Source organism: Chinchilla lanigera, unplaced genomic scaffold (assembly GCF_000276665.1).
Source record: "Chinchilla lanigera isolate Chin_1 unplaced genomic scaffold, ChiLan1.0 scaffold00028, whole genome shotgun sequence".
Lineage (NCBI taxonomy): Eukaryota > Metazoa > Chordata > Mammalia > Rodentia > Chinchillidae > Chinchilla > Chinchilla lanigera.
Window position 1 is genome coordinate 4863087 of NW_004955429.1, and position 9038 is coordinate 4872124.

Genomic DNA, 9038 nt, shown 5'->3' on the forward strand with positions numbered 1-9038 from the left:
TTATAATTTGAAGACAGTTTCTGAAACATGTGCTTCATCACCAGGAACAAAAATAGCTGTTACCCTACACACAAGTCATATAACCATTGACACATGTGAGCCACTTGAAAATTCCACTTCTCCCATTAGCATAAGGCAGGCAAACAGAAAAAATACTAGGAGTAATAATCAAGGGCATGGAAAGAGAAGGTTTAGACACACTTTACTTGCAGGGGACTTTACTGAAACACAAAGATATGTTGTTGTTGTTCTTTAATTTTATTTTTTTAAATTTTTTTTATTTTAAAGAAACAAAAAACAAAAAAAACACACACACAAAGAAATTCCAAAACAGGGCCGGGGATCTAGCCCAGCGGCATAAGTGCCTGCCTGGCAAGCCCAAGGTCCTGAGTTCAATTCCCGGTACTGACCAAAAACACACAAACAAAATTCCAAAACAATATGATAGGAAGGTAACAATGGTTAATACATTGTGTATTGTTATCTTTAAATTAGTTACTCAGAGTACGGGATATCAGCATTTAATTGCCCAAACAATATTAGCACAATCCTATCTTTTCAATGAACTGAGAGAAATTGGTAGTATAACTATTTTAACTATCTTGTGTGTATATATATATTTTTCCTTTTGCTTTTCCCTTCCTTCTTATTTCCATTCCCCCAAGCTAGTTTCTGTCTTTGAGTTTCTTCCCATTTTACATATGGTATGGTTTTTTTGTTTTTGTTTTTGTTTTTTATGGTATGTTTTAATAGCCTGGACTTAGACACATGGCTCCCAAGTTGGCCTTTAAGGGACAAATTTGTTCCTTTTTAGAAGACATCAACGGAGACATCCAAGTTCAACGCGTGGAGCACAGGACATGTGCAAGTAACACCCCTTCCTCTCTGTTCATTCTCAATGGCTGGAGAACCGGGACACCAGCTTTCAGGAATATTCCCACTAGCTAGAAAAAGGAGCTAGTTCTTTAAAAAGCCAGACTCGGGGAAAATAAAGATCATTCATAAACATTTCAGGAGCTGGACAGGTTCTGATTCTGACGCCAGGTTCTCCCTATGGCAAACAGAGCTTACCCTGCAGTCTTTCTGAGTCCTTGTCCACGGAATTCCGTGGAAAATCATTAGACTGGGCCTTGGGGGTCCTGGGTTTCATCCTAGATTTAGAACAAACCATCTGAACCCTCTCTGTCTCCTTTTCTTCATTAATAAAACAAGTTGCACTAGTGTTAGAAATGCCAAGAGCCTTCTACCTGTAAATCCTTTAAATATATTCTAAATTTTAAAAAACTTCTAGTAGCAGTTTATTTGCCAATAATTTATCTTTAAATTAAATGCAGAAGAACAGACGCCATATTTGAGAATTCTGCTCACTTGCTTCTCAGATGAACAGAGAACAAACCTTCACACTAGTGATGTAAGACAACAGGTGTCCAGAGTCCAGGTACAAAGCAGTTCCCTGAAAGCAAAGCCACCAACACAGTTTCCTTCCTCTCAGCCTAGAATCATATGCACAGAGAGCTCTAGGTACAGACTCCCTTTGGTTAGGCATAGAAAATATTTTAATCTCAGTCTGCTTTTCCTGTTCCAGTCTTCCAAAGCTTGATGTGTGCTGTGGGAATAATTCTTCTTGTTTACCCTTCACTTCTCATTACATTGCTAATTATACCATCTCCATCAGACACTGATGAAGGAAGGGAAGAAAAACACACAAATTAGTTAATCCTTCTACTTTTCATCAGTTTCAGCAGTAAGTTTAAGGGGAGAAGACTGAACTACTGGTTAAAAGAGGGACTCACTGTATTTTTACTTATTTAGGGTATCCTTCTGACTCATGGTATAGTTACCTTATTTAGGGCCACTGCCCTAATACTATTGAAGCTACAGGATGTATTGAATAAAGGTAGATGCAGGGCTGCAGGTGCAGTTCAGTGGCAGAGCACTTGCCTAGTATGTGCAAGGCTCAGGGCTGGATACCCCCTACAGAAACAAGGAAGAGGGGAAGGGAGGGAGGAGAGAGAGGGAGGGAGGGAGGGATGGAAGGAGGAAGGAAGGAAACTAAATGCTGAATAGGCCATATTTCAGGGTGATAAATACATGTATTATCTAAAGATGCTTAGCTTTATCTTTTTTTTTTGTTTTTTGTTTTTGTTTTTGTTTTTGGTTTTGGTTTTGGTTTTTTTGAGACAGGGTCTCACTACGCAGTTCAGGCTGGTCTTCAGCTCACTTTGTAGCCCAGGCTGGTCTTGAACTCACAGCAATCGTCCTGCTTCAGCCTCCCAAGTGCTGGGATTTCAGGCGTGTACCACCACGCCTGGCCTTAGCTTTATCTTTTGAGTGTGTGCTGAGCACACATTTTGCACTAACCGAAACTGTTGTTTACCTGATAGAACACTATTGACTTTTAAGTGGATTTTTAAAGATTACTTTTGGCATCTTTTAAAAATGTCTTTTAAAAATTACCCAGGACAGCTATATTCATGAACAGGATTGAGGCCCTGGAAAGACTCCTGTGACTTCTTTACAGAGACCGTTCACACACAGACACCCCCACACACCCATCTGGATAAATATTCATGCACTTACAGTCCTGGCAAAGTCCCGACAGTGGGCAGAAAGTCACACCCTGCCTGGCCACATCACACAGATGCCAATGATCTATTCTGTTTCATGCAAGGGTCATCAGAAGAGGTTGTTTTCACCAGAGCAGTAACCCCTTGGAGATCATAACAAGTTTTCACTTTCTTTTTAAAAATAAATTGGGGACGGGCTAGATGGATGGTTTTGGAGGTCGCCACCTGTCTTTTGTCAATGTTTTCAGTAGCGGGCCGGGCCTGACATAGGGTCCTGCTATGTAGTTCGGGGTGGCCTTGAAATCACCATGTAGCCCAGGCTGGCGTTGAACTCACAGCGCTCCTCCTGCCTCAGCCTCCCAATGTTAAGCTTTGAGAGGCCTCAGCTTGTGGACTCTCTCCACCCTCATTCTGTTCTAATACTTTTCACTGGGAAAGTCTCCTCCACTTTACATTGCTTTTCCATTTCTCTCTCTTTCCTGTGGATTGTTCTACAATATCCCCAGTTGCTTACCAAGACACAGCGTGACTTGAAGGAAAGCAGCGACCAGCACCTATCATTAATGTAGTGGGAAGACTCCACGCATGGCTGCCTGGCAGACATTTAATAGCCCACAGAGCCCACGCCTCCCCTGGGTCTCTCTGCCTCGGGCCGTCTGCCTGGTGCTCTATCAGCCCATCTGCCTCCACCAGGCACCTGCTCTACTTTCCCCGGCACCGAACAACCCTACACCACCATCCACACAAAGCCCCTTCACACGCGTCCCCGTCACCCGAGCCTCTTCCTCCATGAGGTGCCCCCCTTGGGAGCTGCGAACTCCATACCTGAGGGAAAAGTGGCAGCGCTCACTCCAGCCGCTCGGGGAGGATGCAGCTTTTCAGCTGAGGAGCAAAGCTAAGCAGGGTTCCAAATAAACAAGAGAGGGAACGGGCAAAGGACATTTCGTCACAATTCCACAGCCCTGGAGTCAGACACTCCAGCCCTGCCAGTTCCTCATTATCCACATGCGGAGAGAAGAGCTCAAGGGTGGCTCACGCAGGCCCCTTCCAAACAGAAACACAATTCTAGTTCTTGTTCGGAATGTGCTTTGGTGCTAACATTTAAGTAGGGGTGTGTCTGGCTGTTTGCTATTCTGGGAATCCTTGTGGAAGGAAGTAATGAAGCTGCCGCATGAAGACAAGGCTGGGGAGATGCTGAAAAGCAGCTCTGTTTCCTCTTCCTGCCCCTCCCGGCCTCTGCAGAGAGAGAGAGGCACAGAGAACGGGAGCTCAAAGTGGAAAACAAGTCCTTAGACACTGCCCGGAGCAGGAGTGGAGAAGAAGAAGTCAGAAAGGCTGGCGACTCCTCTGAGTCCCAAAGGGCTTCCCCGCTGGGACGGCAGACCTTCTGCAGAGCGGGGCTGGGGCAGGCACCAGATGGGCTGGGGACTGTGGAAAGCGGGAATCCAAGAAGTCACCCACACAGCGTGCTCTGCAGACAGGTCACCGCAGGGGCTGCCAAAGCTGGCTTCAGTGCCACGCTCGGGTTACTTGGGCTGCGCCAGCCGACCCGCAGCAAAACATGAGGGGCCGTGCATCATTCGTTCCACACCTGCTGGGAGCCAGCAGCGGGGCTGGGGGCTTTCCTGAGTTTTCACTCTGGGGAGTTTTTGGTGCTGAGGATGGACTCGGGGTCTTGCTCGTGCTAAGCATATGCACAGTTACACTCGCGCCACCTTCCCTGAGAATCATCCCTGGGTCAAGATTAGGTAGGCTGCAGACTCTTAGGGAAAGGTGTCTCTTCCTTGTTTACAATGATCTTGGTTTTCTGTCTCTAAGACGGAGCTTCCTAAATTGTTTTGAGATGTTCTGTTTTGGGGGACGTCACGGAGAGTCGCTGTTTAATGTGGCTATACAGCCTCTCTGGGTGTCCCACAGCAGCCAGAGCACTATTTTATTTATTTATTTTTATTTTTTATCTTTTTCAAACAGGGTTTTACTATGCGGTTCAGGCTAGCCTTGAACTCACTATGTAGCCCAGACTGGCCTCAAACTCACAGCGATCCTCCTGCCTCAGCCTCCTGAATGCTGGGATTACAGGCCTGTGCCACCATGCCCAGCTTGTATGTTTAAACTATAACATGATCCTGCTGCATGCAAAGCAAGAATGCATTTCCCAGCCCTCCCTATGTTATTGGAGCCTTGTACTAACCCTGGTCAATGCAATGTGGGAAGAGGTGAAGTGAGCAATTTGATCCTGGCCCCTGGGCCTCGTAAGTAATCCTCCGTGCTCTCTTTACCCTTGGCCAGCTGAATCCAAAGAATTAAGTGGGAGCCTCTGCTGCATGAAGTATAGTGACGGGACAATGGGACTGTGGGTGGCCACCTGCGAGATTCACCAAGCTGGGAACAACACACTGTCCTACCAGCAAGGAGGAAATCAAAATCACACAAAGCCACCAAGGTTAGAGAGCTGATACAACAGTGAGCCTCTTGGACTGATACACACAGTCCACTGGATGCTCACAGGGCCATGTTTTCTAGCTCTCTTGTTAATATTATCAGGGTCATTACTACATGCAGACTGGCACAGAAATCACAGCTGATCCAGGCCACAACATTCCTCCCAAGAACTTTAAACACTGAAGTCAACGATGATAAGGATTTCTGGTTTGACCTCAGATAAAATAGAAATAGCCCTTCCCCTAGCCCCCAAAGCATTCTTGTGCCAACTGTTGATTAAAGTTAATTAATCAATGGATTGATTTATTCATTCATTCACACAAATATTTAGTCAGTGCCTATTCTATGCAACAAAAGGAGTTAGGAGAAGGAGTGGTGACACGGTGCTGAACAGAGACCAAATTCCCTTCCCTCATACAGGAGTCAACATAATCAGGGAGACAGAGCACAAACAATATGCAATCTAAGTGTCACACAGCGATAAGTGCTTTGAAGAATAAACAAGATAAGGGAACAGACGCTGATGGGGTATTTTAGAAAAGACTTCCAGGCACAGGCATCCCTAGCTGTCACTGCCCAGGCTGCTTCTCCATGGGAGGCTGCCAGCAGGGATGGGAGAGGCAAGCAGGTGGACAGATTACCTGCACACGGGTTTCATGACCTCTGGGGTCAAAGCAAAAGCAGACACCTCAGGCCTGCAGTGAGCAGATGGAGGCACCCCAAAGAGTGAATGTCCCCCAGGACCACACCGAGGAACCCATGGCTTTCAACAGGAACATGATACAGTTAGATTCAGATTCCACCAACGATTCGTAAGTGCCGACTCTGACAAACGTACTAGGTAGTACATTTCCACACTGTCATTTACCTACTAGCCATGGAACCTTCATTGACTAGAGCTATTCTTGGGGTGACCATATGCCCGACTTTGCCCAAACAATATTGGGTTACAACTGTTGCCAGGGAGACTATTTATAGTGTTCTCAAAAGAGTCCAGATTTGTACAATAAGCTTCTCTACTACCTAAGGGATCTGATGAACGCAAAGTCCCCAGGCTAGTCTACTTTGCCTTTTCTTCAATAGTTACTGCGTGCTTCCCACAGGCTCGATGTTCCTTCAGGTGCTGGAATGCCAAGGTAAAGAGACACCTGCTTGCCCTGGAATGCCGCACTGTGACTGGGTGAAACAGAGACACGGACAAATAGGGGACAGGGTGTGATGATAGATGTGGACATGCGTTATTACGGGTGGATGATGTGAACCTCAGAAAGTGGCCTCCTGACAGTCATCCATCAAGCTGACCAGAACTGGAAAGGAAGCCACGCTCTTTCACAGCACTGTATTCACCCAGAACAAAGGGGGATCTTGAAAATCTAACTTGGATTCTCCCTCTCCATTTGCAATCTTGTCATCCATCTCTTCCAAAACTCCAGCCCTCTAAATGCTGGCGTGCTTGGGGCCATCCCTCAGACCTATCATTCTGCACACAGATCCAGTCACAGAACATCTCTCATGGACCCCAGCATCCTGTCCACACCAGTCGGCACGTCCAAATGCAACCAGTATCTCTCCCAGGATGTGCAATACACTTCTCAGTCCTAACACAGCCAATAGATTTCTGCTCCCCAACCCCACGCCATAAACCCCTCTCCTCTCTTCCCCCTGAATGCTTTCCCGTTTAGGCAAATGGAGACCCCATTCTTCCAGCTTCCCCGGGCCAAAACTTCTGAAGACAGTTTTGACCCCTCTTCTTCTCTTACATACCACAGCCAATCTTTTAGCAAATTCTTTCAGCTTTCCCTTCAATATACATCTGGAATCTGTCTTCTTATCACCACCTGCTTATCACCAGCTGGCCCAAACTAGCACTGTCTCTTGCCTGGTTTACTTCTGAACCCTCCTAATGGGCGCCCTGCCCTCCCCCCAGCCCCATCTGGGTTATGTTGGATACCGAATCAGGTATTACCTTTTATTTATATTTGTTTGTTTATGTTTCAGTACTGGGGATTGAACCCAGGGCCTTCACACTGAACTTTACCCCCAGCACTTTTTCTTTTTTATTTTGATGCAGAGTCTCAGTAAGTCACAAAATTGCCCAGGCTGGGTTCAACTTGTGATTCTCCAGTCTTAGTCTCTCAGAGTGCTGGGATTATAGGCATGCACCACCAACAGTACCTTTCAAAAGACAAGTCCAACTTGAAGTCGGCTCCTCACCTCTTTGGATATAAAACCAAGTCCTTATTAGTTCCACAGGTCCGGTGGCATGCTGGCCTGGGATGACCTCACAACCTTTTCTCCATGCTTTTCATCTTCTCACTGATCTTTGCACAGGTTGGACACCCCAATGAGGCTGTCCCTGATATCCCCTCTCACAGTTTTCCCCACCCCCACTCCTTATTTCCCTGCCTTATTTTTCCCTATATCCTTATTTCTAGCTAATACGGTTGTTAGATAAAATATAGGCTGCCCAGTCAAATGTGAATATTGGACATACGATGAGTAATTTTTCAGTACATGTGTATCCCATGCAATATTTGGGACATACTTATTCTAAAAATAAAACATCCACTTTTTTACCTGATTCTGGGACTCTTGTGGTTTTATGTAGTAAATTTGGCAAACATGCCCTCTAACATGCTCCATAGCTTATTTATTTATAATTGTCTGTCTCTGTCACCCATCCCATCCCAGTTTGGTCCTTAGAATATAAATCCAATGTAGGCAAGAATTTTTTACTCCGCCTTCTTCACTGCTGGGCTCCCAGCAGCTAAAACAGTGACCACTTGCTTAATATTTGTTGCATGAATGAATAAGTGAAGAAAATGCGCACCGTCCTGCCTCTGAAACGTCTATGAATTGCTCCGATGGCTGGAGAGTTACTTTAAATCCGTCCGTTCTAACTGCCCCCTCTAGAGTCTGGCTGATTTCTTTGAGGACCAGCTCAGGGGCTGGATTCCTGCGGAATGACAGCAGCCCAGCAAATGAGAGGGGCGGTGCGCTGGGTGGGGGCTTATCTCTCGCTGGACTCCTCTGACCCTGGGGCCAGCAAGGAGGGCTCGGCTGTGGGGCACACAGACAGACTCATCTGTTAAGACTCAGGGATTTTTTTTTTTGCCAGCATTTAGGAAGCTAAAGGTTTCCTGCATTTCACTGGGGGATTTCGCCCTCCTAATTGTATTTTCTTCTGTCTCGCTTAGTTTTGCATTTTCAGTGTGGATGAGTCATGTGCTGCTTCCCTTTCACATTTTAAAAGACACCCACCTTTTCCCCTGTGCACAATCCCGACTCCCACGCTCCGCGCCGCACTCCCGCCAGTCTTCACCAACTGGCCCCTGAATGAACCTGGCCAAGCGCGGGGCGGGGTGCCTGGAACTGCGCGGCCTAGGGACACGCTGCCTCCAGGCCACCCTGGGACAGGCTTGGGATCTCAGTCACCAGACGCTGGGCAGCAGGAGTCCTCCTGCCACCCAAGCTCCCTGCAAAACTTCCTTGGAACACACGCTTCTGGAAACTCCCTACGGAAAAGACAAGTCTATTATAAACACAAGGAAAAGGAAACTGCCCAGAGAACATGTACCGAAACGGTCTAACAACTCCCAACGTTTGCATTAAAATATAAAGAAGATTCAGCGTCCTATCCATTATCCAGAGGTACAAGCACGCCCCTGCCGATCTGATCTGCGAAGTAAAACACCCCCAAACTCTGAGCTCTAACTCTAAAAGCTGCAAAAGTTCGCCTCGCACACGCACTGCCTCATGGGATCCCTCAACCAATGAATGGAAACGCTGCCCGCCCGGAGGCGGCTGCGCCAAGACAGCTCCCTCCGCGACCGCGCGGGGAAGTTCCCCAGGAGCGCGGCGAGGGTCTGTCCCCGCCGAGCGCTGGCGCACACCCCGAGCGCTGCCCGGCTGCACACGGGCATCGCCCACCCCGCCTGCGACTCAGAATCAGTCCTGCCCGGAACCGCAGCTCTCTGCTCCGTGTGGAAAGCGCAGCCCCACACCCGCAAGGAACAGGCTTCCCTTCCG

General features: G+C 47.3%; 1 protein-coding gene across 1 annotated transcript in view; it reads right to left on the reverse strand.

The window, feature by feature from the left end:
• Positions 1 to 9038, reverse strand: part of Kiaa1217 (KIAA1217 ortholog) — a 477384-nt gene that overhangs the window by 275758 nt on the left and 192588 nt on the right. The gene's annotated exons all lie outside the window — the stretch shown is intronic.